Source organism: Lonchura striata, chromosome 12, assembly GCF_050655825.1.
Source record: "Lonchura striata isolate lonStrDom1 chromosome 12, ASM5065582v1, whole genome shotgun sequence".
Lineage (NCBI taxonomy): Eukaryota > Metazoa > Chordata > Aves > Passeriformes > Estrildidae > Lonchura > Lonchura striata.
Window position 1 is genome coordinate 18,382,476 of NC_140714.1, and position 25,593 is coordinate 18,408,068.

The following is a 25,593-nucleotide window of genomic DNA, read 5'->3' on the forward strand; positions in this document are numbered from 1 at the left end:
ACGAGGCTGCTGGGCTGCATTTGGCTGGGCAGGGTTTAAGCAGTGAGGACTAAATCCACACAACTCTGCCAGCAAAGCTGAGCCCTTGGGGGCTTGGGGCAGCAGTGAAAGAGAACTCCAGTGTTTGGTTGGTTTAATGGTCTGAAGAGCAAAGTAATTTTTATTACTACACCTGTTTTCCTGAGTATTTGCATAATCTTTAAGTTGAAAATTAATAATGCATCATTTGTACTTTAGAAATTCTCATTTTGTTGAAAATTGATGAGTAATGTGATTGCCTCCTTGTCTTCCTGCTAGGTCTTTGTCCTGACCTTTTGAGTTCTCTGCACTTTGGCAGCATTCACACAATCCATCCAATGCCTCTGACCATAGCTGGAGCTGTCTGTCATTTCCCAAGAAGAATTTTCAGGATGTAATGCAGAGCCATCATTTACAAAGGGCTATTTCCACTCCAGCTTTCACTCTTATATGAAATGCATCTTCCCTGGGTCCAAACTTTGGGAGCAGAATGGACTTAGGGACAATAAAAGGTGATGAGAGAAGGTTTCTACTGAACAGAATTTTTGTTCCTAGGACAAATCTTGGCATTGAGATGTTCCTGCTTGGGAGGGGAGTTTATAGAATCAATATATAGAGTATATAGAATGCTAGAATGGGGCAGGGACACCTTCCACCATTCCAGGTTGCTCCAAACCCTGTCCAGCCTGACCTTGGACACTGCCAGGGATCCAGGGGCAGCCACAGCTACTCTGGGCACCTGTGCCAGGGCCTGCCCACCCTCACAGGGAAAAAATTAAATTTAATTTCAGTTTTCTCTACTTCCCAAATGGCTGCTTGGTGTCTGGATACCTTCACCAGAGAAGAATTTCTTCATGACCTTCCTGTCTTTTCTTCCCAGCTATAAATGCTTTGCAGAGAAATGCCAGCCTGACAACTCCAGCCAAAACTTCCTCTGTAAAAAAAAAAAAAAAAAATGGGATTGCTTCAAGAATTAGGAGCAAATCCTGGAACTGCTGTTGGAATTGCCTGTGAGAGACTCAATATCCCCCTGCTGTGCACAGGGATGGACACCCTGGAGAAGGCAGGGAACACCAGTTTGTAGCACCTGGAGCTGGTGTCTGCTGCTCCCCCTGCTCTGCAGCCACGCTGGGCTGATAGCCACAGACAGAGCTGGCCAGGCAGCTCAGCTTCCCACAGAGCTGGCAGGGGGAGGGCACAGCCACAGCCACAGCCACAGCCTGTTTCTGGCTGGTTTTGCTGTACCAAGTGGATGTTCCATGTGCCAGCTGGGGATAAACTTAACCTGATGATTTGGGGACCTTCCTGGCTGCTCCCTGCACGCAGAGCTGCACTGAGCACAGCTCTGGGCTGTGTCCTGCCTGGGAGAACTGACACACCTCTGCTGCTGCTCTCTGCCTTTTTGTACCTTGCATCTACCTTTTAAAAGTCTTTTCTTCCTGGAACAAGGTCAGGAGGGTTATTTTTTCATATGCCCCATTATTAGATTTCTTCACCTCATTTACAGCAAACCCTTGAGGAGTTAAGCAGATAAGGAAATCCTGCAGGATATGGAAGATTTTTTTTTTTTTAATTTTAGGTGCTAATTTTAAAGGAATAGACATTTGGGCAAGTATTATTACCTGTACAGAGACTCTTTCAAGTACTAGAAATCTGGAACTGCCACTGTTTCAGAAGCAAATAAAATTTGTGGCTTTTTTCCTAAACCAGGTTGAATTAATTGGAAAGGAATGAACCCATTATTTCTGAGTGATTCAGATGGGCTTAGGAAGGAGCTTTTGAAGGTTGGTAATTCTGAGAGGGGAATAGGATGGCATTTTGCATGAAATATCTAAATTATTATTGGTGATTGCAATATCCAAGTCAGGCTGATGAGCTTTGTGCAAGTCCATCATTCAGCAGTCTGCAGCAGCTCACTGAGCAGTTTGTGCTTTATTGGTGACTTTGGGAAATCGTGTGAGAGAAAGAAGGGTTGCAGAGTTGCAGAGCACACAGAAATGGCTGCAAAAAGGGAGGAGACAATGAAAATTGCCTTGGTCTCAAGGAAGCTTTGCAGAGAACCTTTTAAACTCATCCATCACATTTATTCACACACTGCTGGCGCTGCAGCATCCAGGATGTGCTGCTTTAGGCACCCAGGGTGACAAAGCCTGGAAAAGCACCACAACCAGGGTGGCTCTGGGCTAAGTGAGGGTGAGAGAGCTCTTGGCTCTTTGGGAGGATGCTGCTCAGGGCTGGGAGAGTGCCCTGCTTTTCCAGGGAAATGGTGTCAAACACTTCTTGCAATCCACAGAGTGAATCAACTTGTGTGGGACTCCCTCCTCTCAGTGGCCTTTTCAGTTCACTTGACTTGGAGTTGGAGGGAGATAAGGAGTTTTGAACTTAGTGCCTGCTTCTTCTTTTACATATGGAGAGTCTGTCCTCTTTCTTTAGCTGCTCTGGGTACCATCAAGGGATTTATCTTAACTATTTTTATTCTTATGTATTTGCTAGATGAGGAGCAAAAAGCATTGCAGCTGATATTTTCAAAACAGAGAGCAAAGAGTAAATATTTAATGTCACAAACAAGTATAAATACTGAATATAATGGGTTTGGATTTTTCCTTATGTTTTTTTGACTGCAGTTACTCAGATGCCCTCCTGCAAGGCTTCAATATGGATGGTGCTGCAGGATGGTGCTGCTCCTTCCCAGCATAATAATCCATATTTAATGTGTCACTTCTGAAATGATAATGTACATGTATAGCTGCTGACAAATGTACCCCCTTTGTTTCCCAGAGTAACAACTTGTTACACTGATTTCATGTTTATCCCCTCAATCTCGGAAAATAATGAAAAATACACTTGAATCTAATTTACCCGTGGTAGAGGACAATGCTGAGACCTTTCTCCCACCACTGAGCACCTGCTGGGAGGGTTCATGCATCAGCTTTTCCTCCTGAAGAGTTTTCTCTCTTTGGCTTTTCTTTCAGCATCCCTGCCTCCCCAAAGACAAGTGTCACTCTGCCCTGAGCAGCGTGGGTGTGCCATTGTGCTTCCTCCAATCCACAGCTCCAAGAACATTCCTGCTACCGAGCTGTTGTCTCGTTTTCCCACCTGCTCTTTCCTTAATTGCCACAAACTGCAGAATTACACTGCTACAAAGCTGGGTTAGCACCTCAGGGCAGGGCTGTAAACACCAGCATGTGCACGTGGTTCTGGGGTTTACCTGTCCAAGCAGGGAGGTGCCCTTAAAAACCCCTGAGCTTCCCTGGCTCGGGAGGAACATTAAAGCTCATCCAGACCCACCCCATCCATGGGCAGGGACACCTTCCACCATCTCAGGGTCCTCCAAGCCCTGTCCAGCCTGGCCTTGGACACTTCCAGGGATCCAGGGACAGCCACAGCTTCTCTGGGTGCCCTGTGCCTGGTTCCCACCCAGCCAGCCCAGCTGTGTCCTGCCTGCTGTGGGAGTTTTGTTCCTCCATCAGAAGGAACTCCCAACTTTCACAGGATGGGGAGACTCATACCAGGCCTGTGTTGGTCTCTCCTTTGGTGCAGTGAGAAGTGTTAAACTCACAGAGTTTGGGTCATTTCCTTGGGTGAGTCTTGCCTGTTAATGCTCATACATAGAAATTCCTGCATTATTATGTTTTTAGCATTATCACGTATCAGTTCCGCTTCGGTCCTGCCGAGCATGAAGGCTAATCCAGATCCCAAAAGCAAGTAAATGCCAAGAAAAAAATTGACATTTGCAACAGAATCTTCTATACAAATTGTTTATTTCATCCCAGCATGGAGCTGGATTAAAAATTGCTTAAAAATCCTGTTGCAGCTGGCTACTCAAATAATGCTTTGGTAAGGTTGACAAGGACTTGGGTGCTCAAAAAATGCCTGGGGACGGGTGGCCCCTGCTGCTTGATGGGCTTCTTAGAACCACTTAAAACTGGAAGTTTGCAGAGAGAGTTTAAGATTAACTGCACTGGCAGCAATTATTGGAACTGTCTTAAACATCTTTGTGTGAGGTAGAGGCCGAATCCCAATCTCCCTCCTCTTTCCTTCGGCTTTTGGCATTCGTTAGGAGCTCAGAAAAAACACTTTGTTTCTTTTGTCTTTATCATTTTTCTCTCAAATAGTTTTCCTCCGGGACTTTACTTCCATTATTTTCATATACATTTGAAACTTTTGCCTTCCAGCTGAAATTTTTACGGTGCCTAAATCAAAATGGCCCCATTATAAACTTATAGGCAGTTTGGTAATGTCACAACTTAATATTGTTATATAAACATGTTTCTTGCAAGAAAATTTGTTTTGAGTGAAACCATATGCACATGTTAATGGGAAATATTTTTCACACTTCTGTTTTTTTGCCATTCTTTGTATTTGTCTCAATACTTATTAATAGCATCCTTCTGAAACTTCTCTGGTGAGACCATACAGCAGATTTTTTTAATCTGTAACTGGATTACAATTTTTAATGTCTTGGATGTGATTCCAAACAGATCTGTACGAGAGTAAAATAACATGCAGTCCCTGATTGATTATATAGCTGTAATTATACTTAGGGACTGGTATTGTATAAACCACTGGAGCAAAGCTCCCTCAATAGATAATCCATCATTCGCTGTTTTATTTGTAAATCAATCCATAAGGACTTCTCGCCATGGAGCTTCTGCTGGGGAACTTCATGGAATGATCTTTATTTGAGTTCACATTGTGTTCTTTGGAGAGGTTGCGGTACTCATTTGGACTCTTTCCCACCTTTTTCCTACGGTAAAGCAGTTGCAATACTTTAGGGGAGGTTGAAGTTGTGAATTTTGACAGGTTTGAGGTAACCTCCATTACTTTCCAACACGACACTGCATTTTGTTTATCCTGTAAATCATGTCTCCGAGGAAGATCTGCTTGGCAAGCAATGCTTCCTGGAGCTTGGTGTCTCACACCTCAATTTCCTGGGAAATTTAGTGCAGATGACTGTTTAGCTGTCAGCATTGGCTGTCCACTTGATTTGAAAAATACTGCTTCATCATCAAGAGATTTCTGACCAACCTACAGGCAGTGGGTTGTGCATTAGGAATGGTTGGGGTCGGGAGGGACCTTAAAGATCATCTCACTCCACCATCCACCATCCCAGGCTGCTCCCAGCCCCAGTGTCCAGCCTGGCCTTGGGCACTTCCAGGGATCCAGGGGCAGCCACAGCTGCTCTGGGCACCTGTGCCAGGGCCTGCCCACCCTCATACCAGGAATTCCCTCTCAATATCCAATTTAACTTTGCCCTCTGGCAGTTTGCAGCCATTCCCTCTTGTCCCCAGTCCCTGTCCAGCTCTCCTGGAACCCCTTTAGGCACTGGAAGTGGCTCTCAGCTCTCCCTGGAGCCTTCTCCAAAGGAGAGGTGACAAATATTTGGCTGTTTTTTGTCCTGTGTGATTGTGTGAAAATGGGAGGGATGTTGTCCCATAAGGCCATGTTTTATGTCATTATTTTATCCCAGCCTCATTTCTCTGGGGAGGGGATCAGCTCAGAGCTCCCATATTTGAGCAGTAAATGTAGGGTTTGTTTTTTTGTTGAAATTCATCTCTTGCCTTAATGTCCAGCTGCAGATGGAAAGAGCTTTTCACTCTTCTGCATGGCTGCCCCTCCTCACTGTACAGGAGGAACTTTTCCCCTTCCCTTGGCTCTGCTGCTGATCCCATTCCCTGGAGAGCTCTGTGGTGTCCACTGCAAGGACAACTGAGCTCTGGTCCTCATATTGTCACCAGATTTTTCTGAAAAGCAAAGGCCTTCTGTATTATCTCATAGTGGCTTAGTTTTCATGTGACTCCTTTTGTGGTAGGCAGTTTGGAAAGCCTACAAATATCTATTGGATTTTAATAGATGCAAATACATGGATTTTCGCTCATCACATGTAGCAGGTTGTGAGCCATGACCAAAAAGGAAAACTTTTCTCCTTTTTTATTAATAAAATATATTTATCTATAATGCCTATTTATATATTTACATATACTTATTCATATTTATAAATTAAATAAATTATTAACACATATAAAACAATATATAAACATATATATTTTTATAAAGATATAATTTCTATTTATATAGGTATATATTTATATTTATTTATAATTATTTTATAGAATAAATATATTTATGTGTTTATCACTAGGTGCAATAATTTCTTTTTATTTTCCTGGTATAGGTGACAGGATTGCTCATCTGTATGAGCAATATATAGAATATATTATTATATAATATAGTATATAATACTTCTATACCTACTATAACTTAAAAAAAGAGAAAATAATGACCTCCTCTCCCTGCTCCAGCTCTCTGCAGTGGATAAACATTCCCTGGCTCCTGTTCAGTGGCAGCTGCTGCCTCTGTACAGCAGCTTCCTCTAGACCAAGTTTGCTCCTTGCATGTTACACACGAATTTACTTTCATAAAATCATTACTGAAACCCAAAATGTGGCCTCAAGCTTTAAAACATCTTGAGTTTTCCTGGGTTTAATCTTTTGGATTTTATCCTTTTGATACCTAACAGATTTATTTTTCCCAAATCCTCCTCCTCCTCCTGTATTTCTTTTTAATCCTGCTTTTCCATGCAACACTCCTTTGCATTTCTCCCCCCAAGTTTCTGCCCAGATGGGGAGTTTTAAATGTTCTTAGCTGTCAGGTTTTGTTGTGCAGGGCTTTTAGCAGCAAGGTCAGTCCACAGGAAGTTCTGTTATTCCTAATGAAGGATAGGTGGCACTCTTGTTATTTTTGTTTGACTCCTGAAATAAATCAGGTATATGTACTCTCAGATTTCTTTTTATAGAGTAAGTGCTTTGGAGAGTGTTCTTGAACGTGAAGAGGATTTGATTTTACTATTTTTTTTTTGAAATGTGAAGATGTACTTCAGTTACCTGAGTCTGTGGCTGGATCACAGTACTCTCTAGGAAGAGGAAATATTATTTTCATGAAGACCTTAAGGAAGGGTGCTCACCTATATGGCACTGTCTCATTTTATTTATACAATTTTGGATTGTTTTTTCTATTTTCCTTCTATTTAATAAGGCAAAAAAGAAAGCAAACAAAGCCTTTAATGTCATTTAAATTCCAGTTATTAATACCTTTATACTTTGTATTTTCTTGTTAGTTTGGGATTTGAAACAGAGGCTTAAGCTGGCATGGTAATCCTAACACTGCACATTAGCAAGTCCTAAACAGTGCAGAGAGCCTTTATTCCTTAAAGCAGGGCAGTGAATCTGTCTTGCCCTAATTCTATCAGTTCATTGTAAAATTGGATAAGTTTGTGAGTCTGAGTGTTTTCTCTCAGGCTCCAGAAGTCTGAAGCACAGCACAGCACAGCACGTGCTGGTAGAGGTGTGATGTGTTCTGGAGCTTTACAGGAAGATTGGAGTTTTAAAGCTCAGCTCCCTGGGATGTTTTCCCTCCTGTGCAGCGTGGTTCTGTGGAGGTGGTTTAACCTTGATGCTCTCTTGCTGCAAATGAGAGCAATGTCCTTGCTGCCCTGGGCTGATTCCTCTGGCTGGGGCCAAATGCTCTGCTGACCTCTTGATCTTCTTGATCCACTTGTCTGCCCTTTGATTCTGTTCCAGCTCTTGCCCCACGGCTGCAAGGATGAGCAGAGATGAGAAAAGTTTCCATCCTGCCTCTGTCCAAGAGTGTGAATCATTTCCACGTGAACATTTAAATAATCAGTGTTTTGTGAGGATTTTGTGAGTTTGTTATGGCATGTTCTGACCATGGGAATATCTCTGTGATGGGTTCATGGCTTCTCCAGGGCCACAGACATTCTCCAGGGAATTTCTCAGCTGAAGCCCTCAAAGCAAAGCCATTCCCAAGCTCTGAATCTCCTGTAAATCTGCTTTGGTTGTACAGTTCAAATAGAAAGTTAAATAGGTAATGTGGAAAGAAAAGGAAATGTTGATTCCAGAAAAAAAAAAAAAACCTCAAAACACTTGTGTGGAATTCATTGGACATTTCAGAATAGGTGTTACTCTCTAAGCATGGCATAATGTGTTTTGTGGGTTTTAATATTTTTTTTCAAGCTTAAATTTCAGTTAACTGCAGTTTTTAGATTTCTGGACTTGACTTATGCTGGGATGGTATGCAGTTAGATGAAAGCAAATATCTCTTGAAAGAATTTCCAATCTAATTCAGTTTTTAGGTACCTCCACTTTAAAATATTTAGTTAGTACATATTCACTGGGGAAAAAGTGCTTGGTTTTAATTTTCATGATGATCGGATTATGGAATTAAAAGTTGATTGAACAAGTTATTTTGTTTTATTGGTTGAAGGAACATAACTCGGCAGTTTATTTTGCAGTTTATATTTTTGGTGCCATTTCATGTAATACAGGCTCCTGTATCACTCATCTGTCCCTTCTCCTGCAAAACCTTTTGGATTTTTTATTTCTCTTTTTAATTTCAATACCCTGGAGTGTTTGAATTGAAGAATCTCAAATAAAAACCTATTTTGGGGCAGGAAGTTTTCTTGATGTTCTGGGTAACATTTACTTCTACTTTCTAATGCCAAATCATTTTTCAAGCTGATGCCATTAAGGCAGAGAATTTTGTGGTTTGTATAATAATACAAGTCCCAAATGGTGGCAGTTATTGAAGTTAACACTTTTTGCCCAACTGTGGGAGTACCAGCATCTTTGAGAGATTCCAATTTTGGTTCTTATTTATGCTTGACATTTAATGTGCTTGACATTCTGATTATTTTACACCTACCTAATTTCTTCTAGCTCCAGGGATAATGACAATATTTTAAGCATCTGTGAAGTGTAGCTGTGTGTTATGGAGCAGGTGCAATGCTACAAATGGAAAGAAAAAAATCCCTAAACTATCTCTGGAATCATTGTTTCTCCTGTGTTGTATATCTCAGGGTCAGGTAGAGCTTCTCACCAGCTTGGTCTGGTTACCAGTATTAGCTTTACTAATATTTTGTATCCTGTTATTTAGCACTTAGCCATATATCTGTGTGTTTAGATATAAATAAATCCCATAACGTGGAATGGGTGCTCACATGGTGTCCTTTGTGATCTAAGGGTGAAGCATTAGAGAGGGAGCTTCCCAAGTTGTTCCTGGAGATTTATATTTTCCCTAAATTTTGAATTAAAAGAACATACTATAAAATTCAGCTCTTTAAACTGAGCTCGTATGTCCATGGCACACCTTTAGTGTAGAACTTAGAACTGTGTCTTGGTTTACAGATAATTAGGATATAACCTGAGAAATTAAAATATATGGGAAAAAATTATCCAAATGATTGTAAGTACACTCTGTGTAAAGTTTTTACTCTCCCTTTGCAAAGTAATTTTATTAATCTTTCTGAGTTGTATTCCCATTTGTTATGTGGTTCCCTGCAGCCATGTCAGGTTTTAGGCTCTTTTGAAAAGCTTAAACTGGTTATCAGGGAAAGAGGGAGCAGGATGAAAACAGTGGGAAAACCAAGTTCTTCAAAAGAGTGCAGCTGGTGGCCAGAATTTCCTTTTTCATGTGCTGTGAATCTCGTGTTGCATTTGAGTGTTGACTACATGAGGAGTGACAGAGAAAAGTTAAAGTACTTTATTCTACAGACCCACCTGGGTACATGTTAAATACTTGCCCAATTCCTCCCAAAACAATCACCATGGCCCAGCCAGTTGTCCTTGAAGCAGCCATGACTGAATGGGTTATAGGAACAATTAAAAAAATTCCTTTATTTTGCAATCTTGCCACCTGGTGGTACAGCCTGATAATAAATATTTGGTTAGAAACCTGTCCCAAAAGTCATATTTTCTTTGGTAGACAAGGTCTTGAGGCTGGAATTCCAGACTGGACCCTACAAAGTTTCCTTTTTTTAGCAGGCAGGTTCAGGGTGTTCTTCCTCCACTGTCAGTGCCCTGCGCTGGGGCAGTGCAAGGCTGTGCAAACCTCAGCATTAAATGTCACAGAGTCACATCAGAGGCTGGATTGGGTTGGAAAGGACCTTAAAAATCATCCCACTCCACCCCTGCCATGGCAGGGACACATTCCCCTGTCCCAGGCTGCTCCCAGCCCCAGTGTCCAGCCTGGCCTCGGGCACTGCCAGGGATCCAGGGGCAGCCACAGCTGCTCTGGGCACCTGTGCCAGGTGCATCCTCACTGGGAAGATTTAATTTCCTAATGTCCCATCTAACCCTGCCCTGCCAGTGTGAAGCCATTCCCTGTGTCCTGTCATTGTAAATCATCTCTCTCCATCTTTCCTGCAGCCCCTCCAGCCCTGCAAGGTCACTCTGGGCTCACCCCAAAGCTTCTCCTGCCCAGGTGAGCGGTGCCAGCTGTGCCAGCCTCTCCTGCCAGCAGAGCTGCTCCATCCCCTGCTCCTGCTGGTGCCTCCAGCAGCTCCAGCTCCCTCCTGTGCTGGCCCAGCTCTGCAGGTGGCTCTCACCTGAGGGGCAGAGGGTGGAAATCTCCTCCCCTGCTGCCCTCGCTGGGCTCAGGGCAGGGAATTTGGGGTCCTGGCATGGCTGGAGCATGTCCATCCTCTCACCCACCAGCACCTCTGGGTGCTTCTCCCCTGGGCTGCTCCATCTTTCCATCCCCCAGCTCCCCCTGATTTCCAGAGACGTGAGGGGAGAGGAAGCCTGGGGATGTTCTGTGGCCCTGGAACACTGCATTATGCATTAACCTTCACAATACATTTGAAATGCAGTTTACAAAGGAATGGTGCCCACGTCCTGGAAGTCCCAGATAAATTATAAAAACAGAACCGACCTAAGTTTGAGTAAGAATATTTAAGGGATGTTGCTATACCTCAAACAAGTCCTACAAATGCCAGCAATATGGAACTTAAATTTGTTTGGATAGTTTAAATGTTCATTTGGGCACAAGGTGGATACTGAATAAAGCCCATGATGTGCCAAACTGGCAGAGCTGACACTTAGTGGCAGGAACGTGGGGAAGCTCACTTCTTTATGCTAATCCAAGACGAAGGAGACGTGGTCCTCCTGGTGTCTGCAGGGAAATCCTCATTTATAATGAAAGATGTTTTCACATGGTGTTCAAAGGCCTTAAACAATCCAGTTTTTGCAGGCTGAATCCAAACATGATTTACTCAGGGGTATGATGAATTGATCATTAGCTGGAACTTACAAGTCAGAAGTGGATGTTTGCTCTCCCAGGAGTGCCCCTCTGGCTCTGCCAGATGCTGTGGTTTGACAGCAGAGGAACCGAATGTAATTCTGTGCTTGGGTCAGACATGGCATTGTGCTGGAGCACCACAGTTCTCTTTTAGTACCAAAACATGAAAAATGCATTTCTTTTTGTCTGTCCTTACAGTGTAGTGGGGCTGTGTTCCCACATCCTGTCCAAGGAGGGCCTCTCCTTGCCTGTCATTCCCTGCTCCCTCCTGAGCATCTCTTATGAAACCAACCAGAATGTCACTTATGCACCATGACATCTCTGTGCTGACTTTAAGACCTCTCAATTATTCCATTCCAAGCTGTTATGTCATGCAAGGAAAACCAGGGGAATGTCTCCCCTCTGCTCCTGCCCTCTCTGCTGGCCTTTCCTTTTAAACAGACACAACACACATGGAGATTTCAGTCTCCAAAAACATTAAAAATCATGTTTAGTTACAAATATGAGAGGCCAGAGGGCTACGGCTCTGATAAATGGGTAAGAAGAGATATCATTGGGACTGTATTTTCAAGCCTTTAATTCACATCTTTGGCCACCGAGTTGGAACTTTTTAATCACTTGATTTTACTGCAAAATGTCCCTAACTATTTATGACACTGGATGTTTGCTCTTGGATCCGTTTCTCCTGTGGGGCATCCTTTAGATCAATCCTTGTTTGTTCTATTAATTTGCTTAATTCTCTGGGGTTTGTCAAGTCTAATTATCTTCTTTCTTTCTTCCAGTTTGGAAATCAGGATTGATTAGCCAACACAAGACGACTCAGCTGGCTATGTGACTCAGAACCCTGTTCATGAGGCACTTGCTTGTTTTTACAAGACAACTGTAAGTTGCTTCTTTTTCTTTTACTCCCTCAAATTAAAAATCTACTGTTGTAACTTCATAGAAATTCCAGAAAATTCTTGAATTCTTGAGGAATTCACTTTTATTGGTAACAACAATCTTGAATTTTGTCTTGGTGATGCCAGCCAAGGACCCAGACGTGCTCTATTCACTTTACCAGAGATTTTTCCACATAGTGATGGTTTTACATTGTTTAAGGAGAGATTCCCTCGGCTAGGAAGATCAATCTGCTGTCTCTTTATGTTGTGCTGTGTGACGTGTGGGATCAGGGAGTGTGACAAACCTGCTTTGAGTGCAGTGCTGGTGGGTTGTATGAGGAGATGCTGAATCCCAGCATGGAAGTGGTGCAGGAGGAGTTGGCTCGTGTGCAGACAGGTACCTCTGGCACAGTTCTGCATTCTCCCACAGCCCCCAGACCCTGGCGTTTTGGACTAAATACTGCTTCCTCTGTACTTGATGTAGACAGGGATTTTTTCCACAATTAGAAATTTGTTCTTCATAAGGCAAAGCCTCAAATTTACTCAGACTAGAATTTCTCAGGTAAAATATCAGTTAAAGTCTGGAATGCAAGTGTGAAGATGCAGAAATGAAAGTTCCAGCAGTGCATGGCTTTTTTTTTTTTTTTTTTTTTTTTTTTGCCTATATAATGAGCTATGTTTTATAAGCTTAACTTAAAAAAAATTATTATATCCAGGTGGAGTGCTGATACATTTGTCAAAGTGTTTGGTGCAGTGTGAATCTAATTTATCCCTTTTCACTTGTGTGAAAATGCTCTGCCTTAGCAATGATGAGACTTTAATTTCTGTAACCAGGTGGTGGGGGGTTTCATTATTAAATTTTGGAAGCCATACATTTACAGGATGTCCCACTTAGATGGGCAGGAATCCAGCCAGTGCTATTAGGTATGGGGCAGCACCACAATATCTCAAGCTTTTCTTTAGCTATAACTGCACTGAAAGCCAGGCAGGCTGGGTTGGCTGAACTTCATAATCTTGTGAAAATAGCATTGCCAACTGCTGCTGGTTGTATAAAAATTCTACTGTTTTGTACAAGCCGGTATTTATTCTGAATTTTATTTAATAGCAAGTGATCCTAGTAACTTGCAAGTGGTGATACAATGCAGGTACAATATGTATTTTCATTTGTTACCACTCTTGTTGCTGAAGGTTCATTAACCAGGGATGGAAAATGGGATATAATAGTCAAACTGTTAGAGAAAAAAGGGAAAATAGCACTCACTATCAAGTAAGTTTTGGGCTTATGAAATAGTAGCACCAATAAAGAAAATTTAGTAAGTATTAACTGTGAAATAGAATTTTGTAGTGTGAAGTATAAGCTTAGTATTCATTTTTATGATTGCACGGAGATGTCTGAGCAAATTTGCTTTATGCTGACAAGAAATATATTCCAAGAATATTGAGATAATTAGCAAGTTATTAGGGAAGAGTGAGAATCACACTCTTTTTTCAACAAGTAAACATGGGAAACAGAATTTAACAAGAGCACAGAACTCTCCCTCTCCTAAGATCTGTGTGGAGCAGACTTTAAGCTCAATGGGAGAAGGACAAAGAAATTAATAATGCAGATAAAAAGGCTTTGCTGGTTTTCTGTGGGTAATGAAGGAGGCTCTCCATAGGTTAGAGCTCTCAGTTTTGGGTAGCTGCTATGCAGAATACAGTACAAACTTGTTTCAGATTAATTTTTCTATACTGTATATTGAAAAACCTCAAACCACTTGTGTGTTAGGAAGTTGATAAAAATAATACTATACAAAGAGGCACTTCACAGATTTAACGCATTCAAAATATTATGTAATGTAAATGTGGAGAGAAATTACTCAAAGGTTTGCTCTCTTTTTCCACTGCTGATTTCCAGATGGACTTCCTCTCAGGTGATGTGTGTACCTATGGTTCTCACCTCCATGTAAATGTTTGATGGGCTCTTTTAGCTAAAACTAACCCAACTTCTATCAAAATGTTCTAGTGGGTGCCTGTATTTTTTCAGTATAGAGCAGAATGAAAACATGGTCATAATGGCTGTGTGGGCAAGTGTACCATCAAATATTGCAGAGTGCTCAGCATCACTTCTCCCTGACAGCAGCAGTTTGTCACTGGTGCTTTAATGAAGGTTTTAATAGGTGCCACAAGCTGTGCAGACCAAATATTGTGCTTGCCTTTCAAAGTAATACAGATTCGAGCTTCATTTCCCCCCCAAACTCTTAAAACAAGTAGTCTATAATCTATTTGTCAGACATTTAAATGTCTTTAAGAGACTGAAAAGCAAAGACAGACTTACTAGAGAGGGAACTTTCTTAGTCATTCAGCTATTAAAAAAAGAAAAGCCTCCCAAGGTTTTTGTCCTTTTTTGTTTTGCAGAGAAATAAGCAGAGATTGAAATACTGTAATTTTCTCTATTTCTCAGTATAATAGTTTCAATTCCTGTTGTGGAAGGCAAACTGCCAGGCACAACCACACAATTCAGTGAGCTTGTAGAGATAAAAAAACTGTAACCCACCCAAAGCAAACATTCCTAGAGCCTTCAGCCTCTCCCATCCCATTCCAGGATAAAGTGGGCTGAATCCCTGGATCCCTTAGTTTAAAGTCCCTCCCAACCAGAGCTGGGCCTGCACACATGGAAGGTGTTGCTGCTGGCACTGTTGAACACGAAGCATCTGCTGTGGCCAGAGCTTGGCAGGAGCTTTAGACAAGAGCCAGGAGGTCACAGTGCTCTGGGAATGCTCTGGGAATGTGTCTGCTATGCCCAGGAGCTCACAAGGATTTGCTCTTCTCAAAGGCAGCTGCAGGTGTTGTCCTCTCCTAAAGATGTTCCCATGTGAAATCCTTCCTGCTTTTGTTTTGTCATCCCTGTGATTTATTGGAATTATTAAGGAGATACTTTGGGCTGTGCTGTTATTTCTGTGCTGCTTAGCACTGAAATGCCAACTGGAACTGAGGATGGAAAGCTGAAGGAATGGTTTTATCTTGTGTAACTGCACCTGCTTTCCTCTCCTGGCCTGTAAATGCAAGGCACTGGGAAGCCACTGAAACTTTTCCAGTAGTGAGGTAATCTTTGGCAAACAGCTTTTGTCATGTCTGCCACCTCCACTGGAGGCAAACAGCAAAGCATGGGGCTCCCTTCACTGCAATTCCCAGCACAAATTATCCAGCAGCTCATCCCAAACAATGAGACACATCAGCAAAGTCTGGTTTGCAGGTGGGATGTCAGAGAGAGCCCCATCCATCCATCCCTCCATCCCTCATCCATCCATCATCCATCCATCCATCCATCCATCCATCCATCCATCCATCCATCCATCCATCCATCCATCCATTTCTGTGCTACTTCTGTCCCTGCATTTGAAGAGAAGAAGAGCCTGTTCCTTCTTCTGGCACTTGTGAATGTGATGCTGCTCCTTCAGAAGGGTTGTGCAGAAGCAGAGCAGATCTCTGCCCACAAAATCCTGTGTTTTCATCTTCTCTATATTTAATAAATTAAATATATAAATATCTGTGAATGAATCTAGCTCTTCTCTCATGCTACCTGCACATTCATTTTCTCTTTGCACACTAAATTAGATATATAAGTATCTGTGAATGAATCTGAACTCTTCGTCTTTTAAGAGCAAACTTCCTTTAATTAGTCTTTCCCTACTCTCTGATGTTAGTGACATTTTATAATCATACAATTACTGCTTCATTTCAATTTTATGTTATTTTCAGAGGTCAGGAAGGGTAATATTCCAACATGACCATACTCAGTGAGAGGGTAACAGCTGACAGGAGTTCTTGCATGGGGTTCTCATCAGTAGATCTTGAAATGCATTGGAAAAATATGGATTTTATCCCTGTTTTAAAGGTGATGGGAACTGTGGTACTCTGAGGCTGTGCATGGCTGTGCGAGCCTCTCTCTGTGTTTTATTGCCTAAACATCCCATCAAAACTCCTGAGCAATGGATTAAAATACAATGTGGAAACACAAGAACACAAAAATTTAATGGAATCTTAACGGAATAGAATTGGAATTCGGAAACCTGAAAAAAATTGAACATATTCCTGCTGAATTCTGTATTGTATGTTTGGTTCAAATCATCTCGTGGATGGATTAACATGAAGTTATGTAATGTCAGTTAATTTTCTAATTAATGAGTGCTTCCCTGGGATTTAAGCAATTCTCACCTGTCTTCGTGTGACCTGACTGTTAAAAAAGTCAAAGAGCCTCAGTGCCAGGGGCTGCTTTTCCTTTTCCTCTCTGGCAGAGAGAACAGAGTGGTTGTGCTCCCCAGGATTCCAAGGAATTGAGCAGTTTTGTGGGGGGAAAGTCAAGTGAGACTTCAGTGCCTGCTCAAGGGACAGGAGGAAATGTATTTGATTTATATCAGTTTATAAATGATAGCCTGACCCTGGCTGGAATTCTGTGTGGCTCTGGGAGCCAGGCAGGAGAATTCCTGCCATGTCCAGCAAGTAAAGTTTCCATGGAAGTTTCTTGCACATTAGAACATGATTGAAAGATTTTATTTTTTAAATCACATTTTCATACTCTCTTACTAATTACTGTGTCATTATTTTTTTTCTTTCTTCCTACTTTTGATGCACTTTTCTGATTTAAAAATCTTTAGAAATATTAAATGTAATTCAAAAGATAAGATCTCACAGTAATGAAAGTACTTTTATAATATTAATTTTATTATAGTTTAAGAAAAATTCTAGTTTTGCATGTTGGGGATATTTATTTTTCCTGCTTTTTTAGTGGATTTGTTTCACTGTCACCAAAAGAGCTGCTTTGAGGATTGCCAGGAAGTGGTTAATTGTACATTCTGAGTGTTTCTCTGGGGTGTTGCTCAGTAATTTTTTGAAAAAAGGCATTTTTCAGGATTTCTGCACTGGCCACCTCTGTAAGCACAATGGGAGCTCCTTGCAGGTGCTGTTGGACCCATTTCCCTCTCTGAGGGAAGACAGAGTGCTCCAGGGAGCAGCTGCAAACAAGAAATTCCTCCTGACTTTGGAGCAATCCTTGGTGATACCAATAAATTGCCTGCCCACGAAGGGAAATTCGTGTGTGCTGTTTGTGCTTTAGGGTTTTTCTTGGCAGACTCTTTGATGGTTCAGGGTTTGTAGGTGTGTTCCTGGATTTTTACTGGCTTCTGGCTCTTCCTGGAGCAGGTTTCTCCTAATGCAGAGCATAGAAATGGGAATTTTTCTTAATGTGACACACACAGAGGGCTGAGTACAATTCAAATGCTAATATGTAGAAACCAAATCTCACAAAGGAGCATGTTAACATTTGTCTTTATTCACACTCTATTTCAAAGGATATGTGCCAAGCCTTCCTTGACATTCGGAGCATTCTACACTGTACAAGTTCACCCCTGAAAGGCAGAGAGAAGAATTTCCTTTTTGCATAGTTTTAAGTCTTTTGATCCCATGGAAAAGTGATTTTTTTCCTTACATGACCCCACCTGAGCCTGCTTTGCTGATTCCTCCACTTTCTCTGGCATTTCCGTGTTAAATTTCCCTTTTTAAGGGAGAAATTGAACTGCATATATCCAGCAGAGTCTGGATAGGGGATATTTTTTTCCCTCCTAGCTGATTTTATTGCTTTCCTGGGTGCTGGGAAATCTGTCCTTGACTTTGGTGTTCTTTCCTCTCTTTTCCAATTTACCCTGCCATTAAATCATCCTGAGGTCCTTTCAGACAAAACACAAGTTCCTTTTTTCACCCGGTCCTTATCAGAACGTGCACTGAGCTGACAGATGCTGCTCAGCAGCTTTAAGCTCTGTGTTTTGCCTGCTCCTGGTCGTGGCTGTTGGAATTCCCCTGAATTCAGGAGTCGTGTTCTCTCACAGCAGCACAGTGGGTGAATTCCCTGCTTGCTTTCAGTCTGCTGAGCCAATCATTTATTTCCCATTGCAATCCATTCTTCCCCTGGAGAATTCCTCTAAGCCAGGGATATTAATACCTATCCTGAATGGGTATTTGCTACTGCCCAGATTTTGCAGGGTTCTGTGATCCACTGACCTTCCTGCGTGCCTTTCCCTGAGCTGCAGATCCTTCAAATGCAGCTGGAGAGGAATTTGTGACTGCTCCAGGATGGGACCACCTTGGCCAACTTCTGGCTTGGCCCTGACTTCAGCCTCCTTCTTTGTCCCTTTACTTGTCCCTGTCATATTCCAAGGCACAGGCATAGATTAAACTACAATGTGGAAACACAGAGTAAAAAAATTTAGTGGAATATTAATGGGAATAAAATTAGGATTTAAAAGAAGCAAACCTTGAATTCTTTGCCTTCTCCATCATTTGCACCATTTGGACGGATTGAGCAGCTTGTTCCCGAATCTCGTTTGAGATTTCCACATAATCTCTCCCTGCAGATGTTGGTGCTTCAGTGCTCAGTGAAGTGATGCTTTGCTTTTTATGTTCTCAAGCAACACATGGTCTGCAGCCAGCTCCTGAAACTCACAAAGTATTTAAGAATGTGTTTGAATGCAAGGTCTTAGAGAAAATGCAAATTTATTACTTGTCACTTGATTCTCACCATAGATTTCTGGAGAGTGCTCTGAGGCTTTTTTTTTTATTGGTGCTATCACTACTTTGCCTTCATGCTTATGCTGATTGTCTTTCTTTGCCAGAGCCCCATAGCACTTCTTATCAGTAGCTACAATTTCCTGCCACCTGTGGTGGAATATATTTCTTCATTATGAGATTTTTGCTGCTTCCTCAAGTTTTGTCTTTGATTAGCTGCTATGGAACTTTTACACATCATCATCACTTGTCCTGCAAAACTTGATTATCTGATAAATATGAAAATTGCTGCTTCCAGCTTCTGTTGGCCCAGATCATTTAGTGCCAGCTCTGGAACCAGCACTGACCTGAACTGATGCTAAATCCAGTGCGAGAGAATGTGGTGGAAGGCTGGATTTTGTAGGGTTTATTTGGGATTTGTGGTTGTGTTTTTTCCCCCCTTTCCTTAAAGTGAAAGCACTGGAAATGCAAAGCTGGGATCAGTGACTTATCTGAGCTGGGCAGGAATTTAGCAGAGATCCTAGCTTTATAGTTTGAATTTGGTGAACATTTTCTTAATCTTATTTGCAGCAATTTTACACCTCTGTTTTGGAATCTATTATAATTTCAAGTATCACTTTATAAATGATAACACTTAGCAGAGGTGTGCCACTCATCTTCTGGGAATGATGTGCTGTGAATCCTTCTGCCCAGACCCAAAAAGAAGAGAGCATAAATTACATGAGCTCCTGGCTTTATAAATGCAAGCATAGATCTTCTTTTTGTCCATTAAATGGGTTTTTATGGACTCAGTTTAAAAAACCCACCGTTTTTATTGCAGGAACAGCTGTCCAGCTTCTCTGTAGCAGGTAGTTTCTTCTCTCCACCAGCATCATCTGGGTGAGGATAAAAACTGAGCTTATCAGAGTGTGATAAAAGGAGCATGTGTGTATACGAAGGCAAATGTAAATTTCCAGCATCAAAAAGAGAACTTGGCAACTGCAGATGCGTGGCTTAAACAGTGTAGGAGGAGAGGGAAGGAAGGGTTTTGTTTCTTTGTGCTGAGCTCTGCTGGAGCAGCTGGTGTGAGCGCTGCAGCAGAGCTGAAGCCGTAGCTGAAGCTGCTGCTGTGGCTGGGATGCAATGATCCAGCTGATTCTGCTGGGAAAGCACTGCCCAGGGGGAGGGCTGAGGGAAAAGAGGAGAATCATCTCCTATAATCTTGATTGGCATTTTTATCTTTACACTTTCTAACCTTAGCAAAGCCGCTGGATGTAAATTCCAGCTTGGAGGGAGATGAGTCTGTGTTAGTCTGTAGAAATTTGTGTTAAACAGGAGAACCTGAAAAGCCTGGCCATGAAATGATCCCTGGCACTGCTGGAAAAGCTGTGGGGATGATCCCAGTGGGTGTCATCCTTCTCCTAGGTACTTCTGTCACCTTCTGGGCTGCTCTGGCTGATGGCCTTTCAGTTTGCTTGGTTGTTTCCTTTGGGGTTTTGTTTCAGGTTTGCTGTTTGGTTGGTTTGGGGCTTTTTTTTTTCCAAACCTTACTGCTAAGTATTCCTTCCTTTCCCCATCATCCCACAGGTCCCCAGGGTGCCCAGTCCTGCTGGAGCAGGTGGCTCTCCCCTGTGAACATCCCTGTCAGTGGTGCTGGAGAAACAGCGCCAAAATGGGAATTTAATCAGTGCCCATCCCAGCTGAGCTCTTCTTTGTGGCGTGCAGGTTTCTGCCCTCAGTGTGATTCCTGGGGGAGCATGTGAGACTCAGGGAGCTGCTGAATCCTCATTTCCTCACAAGCCTTTTCAAATCTTTCCTAAATCCCATCAAGTAGCATTCTTGAAAATTAGCAATGCATAGTTTCTGAGGAGAACTAGCAGCAGGTTCTTTCTTTATGATGAGAGTTTAACAAGGAAACTAATTTTCCATATCCAGTTCCAGACTTTCTGGATCAGGAGTGGCATCTGAACCAGAGCTTGGAACCACTAGGAGTGGGTTCATTGTAGAGGTGATTCAGGGAGCTGTTGAGAGAGGTTGGTTGGTGGATTTTGTAGGATAGTGGGGCTGCTTTGTGTGAACAGGTCAAACCAGGTCATGATTTTTGGGAAATCTGGTGAATGGACACACAATGAGGTCTTGTCAGAACATAGGGTGAGTCTCCAGCTCAACAACCCAAGGCAGGGTTCCCCGATGGAGAAAAGGAAAGGAAAGGAAAGGAAAGGAAAGGAAAGGAAAGGAAAGGAAAGGAAAGGAAAGGAAAGGAAAGGAAAGGAAAGGAAAGGAAAGGAAAGGAAAGGAAAGGAAAGGAAAGGAAAGGAAAGGAAAGGAAAGGAAAGGAAAGGAAAGGAAAGGAAAGGAAAGGAAAGGAAAGGAAAGGAAAGGAAAGGAAAGGAAAGGAAAGGAAAGGAAAGGAAAGGAAAGGAAAGGAAAGGAAAGGAAAAAGACCAACCTGAGGTAATCAAATTACAGCCCCAGCCCAACTGTTGTTGTGTTTCAGAGTAAAGGATAGTAAACTGGGATTGCAAAGGCTAGAGGAGGAGGAGACAGCAAGAGTTCAAAAATGATGTTATTAATGATCAGAGAATTTTTATCTTGACTTCATGGAGTTTAAATTAATTTTGTTAAGATATGGATGGGTAAAGAGTAAAATTAAAAAAAGGAGAACTTAAAAAAAAATTATTGTAATCTGTATCTGAAAGAAAAATGGCAGAAATAGAAACCCCTCCAAATCATCATTACACTTTGAATATTGAGGATATAAAGAGGGTTTTAAAGCACTGGATTTTTTTGCAGCTGTGTGTGTATGAATACACAGGGGGGTTGGTGTGCCTGCTCATACATGCACTGCTGAAGTTCAGCAGCAGCCCCAAGGTACAGCAAGATTTAAACCTGTGAAAAGCTTCAGTTGTTTCCCATCTGGAGGCTCATTTGAATCCTTTGATTTTGCTGCAGAAGCCTTGACCCCTGTGATGAGTTATTCATTTATATCCCCTGTTATTTATTTTTCCATCAGTTTTGTACATGATGAGGCTTTTGTTATTTCTGTGGTCAAATTTGAGTAAAACAGATAATTTTCATACTACAAATCTAAAAAGCACGTAATTTGGATTTTTATTTTTCACTTTGCTTACAAAATGCTTGTTGGGCTCACATAACTCTCTCTCATTATATGACATTTTAAGTTTTTGTGATGGAGGCTCAGTCCTTGTCTCTTAGGAGCTGGAAACTGGTTTGAATGATTCATTTTGAGCAGCTATTTTGGGGGGTACTCACATAATCTTGGATGCATCTCCACATGAAATGGATGGGAAAATGGGAGTTGATATCCCTCCTCCACCTAGCAATTTAAATGGAAATCCATAGCACTTGAGCAGGAGACTGTCATTGGGATCTTTTTGGGAAGAACATGCTTTAAAAATACATCAGGGAAAAAACAAGGCAGGATCCCAGGAACGAGGAATAGTGGGAAAGGGAGGAAATCCTGTGGGCAGTATCCAAAGTCACACTTGGCTTTAAATCACAGATGTTTGCAGAGAAAATCAGCCCAACCAGCTCCAATGAAATTAAAACTGCAGCAAGGCAGGAGAGAGGCTCTGCTTGTGTTCTCACACATTGAGGCAGGAGGATCTGCTCCCAAAAGGGGTTTGGGGTTGTTTGTCTCTGGTTGGGAAGGATGGAGGAGGAAGGGAGAACACAGGTCTGTCATTAGAGCTCTAAAAGATAAACAGAGAAACTCACTTTCCAAAGAGAGGAGTTGGATGTTTTAAAAAGTTGGATTGAAAAAAAAGATATAAAACTTTTGCACCGAGTAACAGTCATGTTGTTTTCATGGCAGTGGCTTCTGGATTGAAGGTGCTGCCAGTCTCTTCTGTAATCTGTGAAATTCAGTATTTTGAGCAAATGAAATACTGTGATGGTATTTATATGAATATTTCTAAAGTAGAGAAACAAAATTCACTTTTGCTCATATAGAATCAAAATGCAGTAGTGTATTGAAAAAGGTTTATTGCAACTTTGAATGAGCAGTGAATTTAATGAATATTTGTTACACTGGGCTTGGTTCCTTGTTGATTAATGAGAAATAATCCACATTTCTCAATGCAGGAAGAAATAACGTCCAAAAATGCAATCTTAATAATACTTTTAATGAAAGCTGTGAATAATATTGTTTAAGGGTTTTTTTTGTCTCTGTGCAGTGTTTCTTGGTGTTTTTGGGGGTGTTTTGGTTTTGTATTTTATTTTTAATAGGCTGGCAGTGGTTTTTTTCTTTGTTTATAGGCTGGAGCTGTAATTTAGCCCAGGCAAAAGTCCTGCAATGTTACACTTGCCCAGTTTGACCAGTCAGCGATGAATATTCACTTGTTTTGTGAGCAGATGGGATTCCAAGTCTGTGCAGAAAGCCTGTCAGAAGTATTTCCTTTTGTGCTTCTTATGTTCCAGTTCTTTTCACAGCTCTCCTTCCACTTGGGACATGTTTGGTGTGGGAAATCTGTGTTCTGACAAAATATTGAGAGGTGAACAATGAGGTAGTGGATGATCTTTGTCTTCTCCCCACTGTGAGATTTCCTGACACATTCTTGGTGTGCTCCTGTGCTCTGGGTGGGGATTTCTACGTGGACAAAAGGAGGTTTGGACTCCTCAGAATTTGGGTGGTCAGGGATTAAGGTTTGCTGTGTGGAAAGCAGGGAATGGCCATTGAGGAGCAACTTTACCACCACAAAATGAGTTATTCCTACCTAAGTCTTGCATTGCTATAAAACAAAGGTTTTATCCCAATAAAACTTTAATAAAGCCAAGGAATTCTTGCCAGTAATTTTACAATGCCAGTCCCATGGAGCTCCAAGGCAATGCAATCCACAGTATTTATAGAAGTTCATTAAACATCACACCTGTTAATTCCTCTTCAAATTGAGGACAGGGAATCAAAGCAACTTAGAATGCAGAAAAAACAACTCTGTTATGAGACCTTAATGATTCTTTCCATGTCTTAAATACATTCCCTGAGATTATTCTGCTAATTTTCTACCTCTGATTGTTTGGAAAATGAACTTAGAAGGTGGTGGTATACATTAGACTGGAAATTATTTGATGCTGGAGTTGTCTGGTTGTGTCAATTTTTGATAGACATTATTCACCAGAATGTCATTTGTATATCTGGAGTAATTCTGCCATCCAGGATTTAACAGATTCTTCTAATAGATCACTAAAATTTCATTTTTGTGATTTTTTCCTTTTTTCTAAAAGAGTAATTTCACTCATATTTTGAAATAGAAGGAAATATTCCTAGAAGCAACTCTTTATGAAACTGTCTTTGGGGAGAGCTCCTATTGCAAAATGCCTGATATGTTTACTGCAACTGATTTGAAAGTGCAAAAGGTCAAAAATGTCCTAATGTGGTTTGGCAATCCACCTGTCAGCACAGCACATTTCAGAAGGGCTCTTGGGGCTTTGTAGAAATTGCATTTTTCATTTTGATTTTAATTTTATACCTGGAAAGGATTAGGGGAAGGATTCAGCTGATGGCTGCGTGGTAAAATAGAAAATATTTTTAGAATGGAAGATGCATATTGGAAAAGATTTCGACTCAGAGTGATGTGGCATGAGGAAATATTTATAAACTTTAATTATTATTAATAATTAGTGAGTGATGTAGGAAAAACATTTTTAGTGAGTTTTTTCCATCTGCAATGCCAGATCCCCATGTTTATTTGCTCCTGGTTAGTGCAATATTATTCCTGACCTTGTTCCCTACTGAAGTGTTATCTCACAGCAGACCAACCCAAAATATCATTTCCTAGAGAGCAATATTGAGTCATTGATTTAGTTTCTCACTCTGCCTTTCCATCACCCATCATTTTGCCAGAGCTGCTCCCTGGTGATAGTGACCTTGCGAGATGACAGATTAATTTCAGTGTCTGGGAATTTGTGCAGACTGCTCTTTTACAATATGTGTGTACAAAATACAATATCCTTTAATTCATTAAAGCAGTTTAACTCTGTCCAGCTCACACTCAAACACAGGAGAAGCTTTAAAAACTCATCCTTTTTTTTCTGCTCTCTGCTCTTAAATCCCTCCTCTTACCTTTGCCTCCAATCTGTTCAGTGGCACAGTGAAGCAGCATTCACGGAATTCTTACAGTGCCTGGATGCAGGATCCACACCAAATGTGTCACAAATCTCACAGTGAATGAGTCTGTGGTGTCCAAATGTCAAATTGTTGATGTCACCTGTCGGGAGGAGCTGCCCAGAGCAATGAGCCTCATTTCAGGGCAGTGGGACTGGGCTCTCCAGGTACCTCTGGGAGAGGTACTTCTGTCTTGCTCTAGATATATTACTGTATTCTAAACCCTAAAACTCTAAGTTTTCCACCTGTGACATTGCACACTTCTAATCAACTATTCACAATCCCAGTTCTGTCATTCCATTTTGGAAGCTTCTCCACAGCCTCAGGTCAAATGCAGTGCTCTCCTGGGATTCAGAGTCTGTCAGCACAGAAAGTCTGAAATCCTCAGCATCCAGTACTGAACAAGTACCTTCTCTTAGAAAAGCAGCCATAATACCTCCAGTCCTCCTGGTTCCTCCCCAAAATCTCTGTGACAGCTTAACTGCTTTGATTTAATCAAAATGGCTTCTGGGAAATTGCTTCACTGTCACTGATTAATGTGGCGATTTTAAAATGGGATTTTTAGAATGGAATTTAGGGAAATTTGTAAACATTTTCACATCCCCAGTGAAAAACCACTCTGGAGTTTGCAGCAACCTGTTTTTGTTTGGGTTGGTTTGTTTGTTTTTAACTGATCCATATGGTTGTTATGAATACATGGTCCATGAGATCCTGAGAAGAACATATTAATAACTGGGAGCACATGAAAGATTAACTTTGCAGTTGTGACTATGCCCATGCATATTCTATTTGCTATTGTGGGTAATATTAGTGAAAAGCTGTGAGAAGTAACTGCTGAAAGAAGCTGTAACTGCTGAGGGATACAGAGAACTCTGATTTTGTGCATACCATGGAATTTCTGGGCAGAAGGGATTCATGTTTGATTTTGCACGGTGAATATACACAAATATAAACATAGAT

At 41.5% G+C, this 25,593-nt stretch overlaps 1 protein-coding gene and 1 long non-coding RNA gene across 13 annotated transcripts in view; one reads left to right on the forward strand and one right to left on the reverse strand.

The window, feature by feature from the left end:
* The window catches only part of ATP2B2 (ATPase plasma membrane Ca2+ transporting 2), a 397,487-nt gene that overhangs the window by 126,499 nt on the left and 245,395 nt on the right, over positions 1–25,593 (forward strand). For all 11 annotated transcript variants that reach the window (XM_031505907.3, XM_031505906.3, XM_077786065.2 and 8 more), the window contains one exon: positions 11,895–11,994. The gene's annotated coding sequence lies outside the window, so the exon portion shown is untranslated. The remainder of the gene's footprint in view (positions 1–11,894; positions 11,995–25,593) is intronic.
* Positions 17,281–19,576, reverse strand: LOC146766286 (uncharacterized). 2 transcript variants are annotated; one of them, XR_014958080.1, is made up of 3 exons: positions 19,337–19,576; positions 18,280–18,457; positions 17,281–17,377 (listed from the first exon to the last, which is right to left on the reverse strand). It is a non-coding gene; the product is annotated as an uncharacterized LOC146766286 (long non-coding RNA). The 2 variants fall into 2 exon arrangements; XR_014958079.1 differs by having other exon boundaries at positions 17,281–18,457.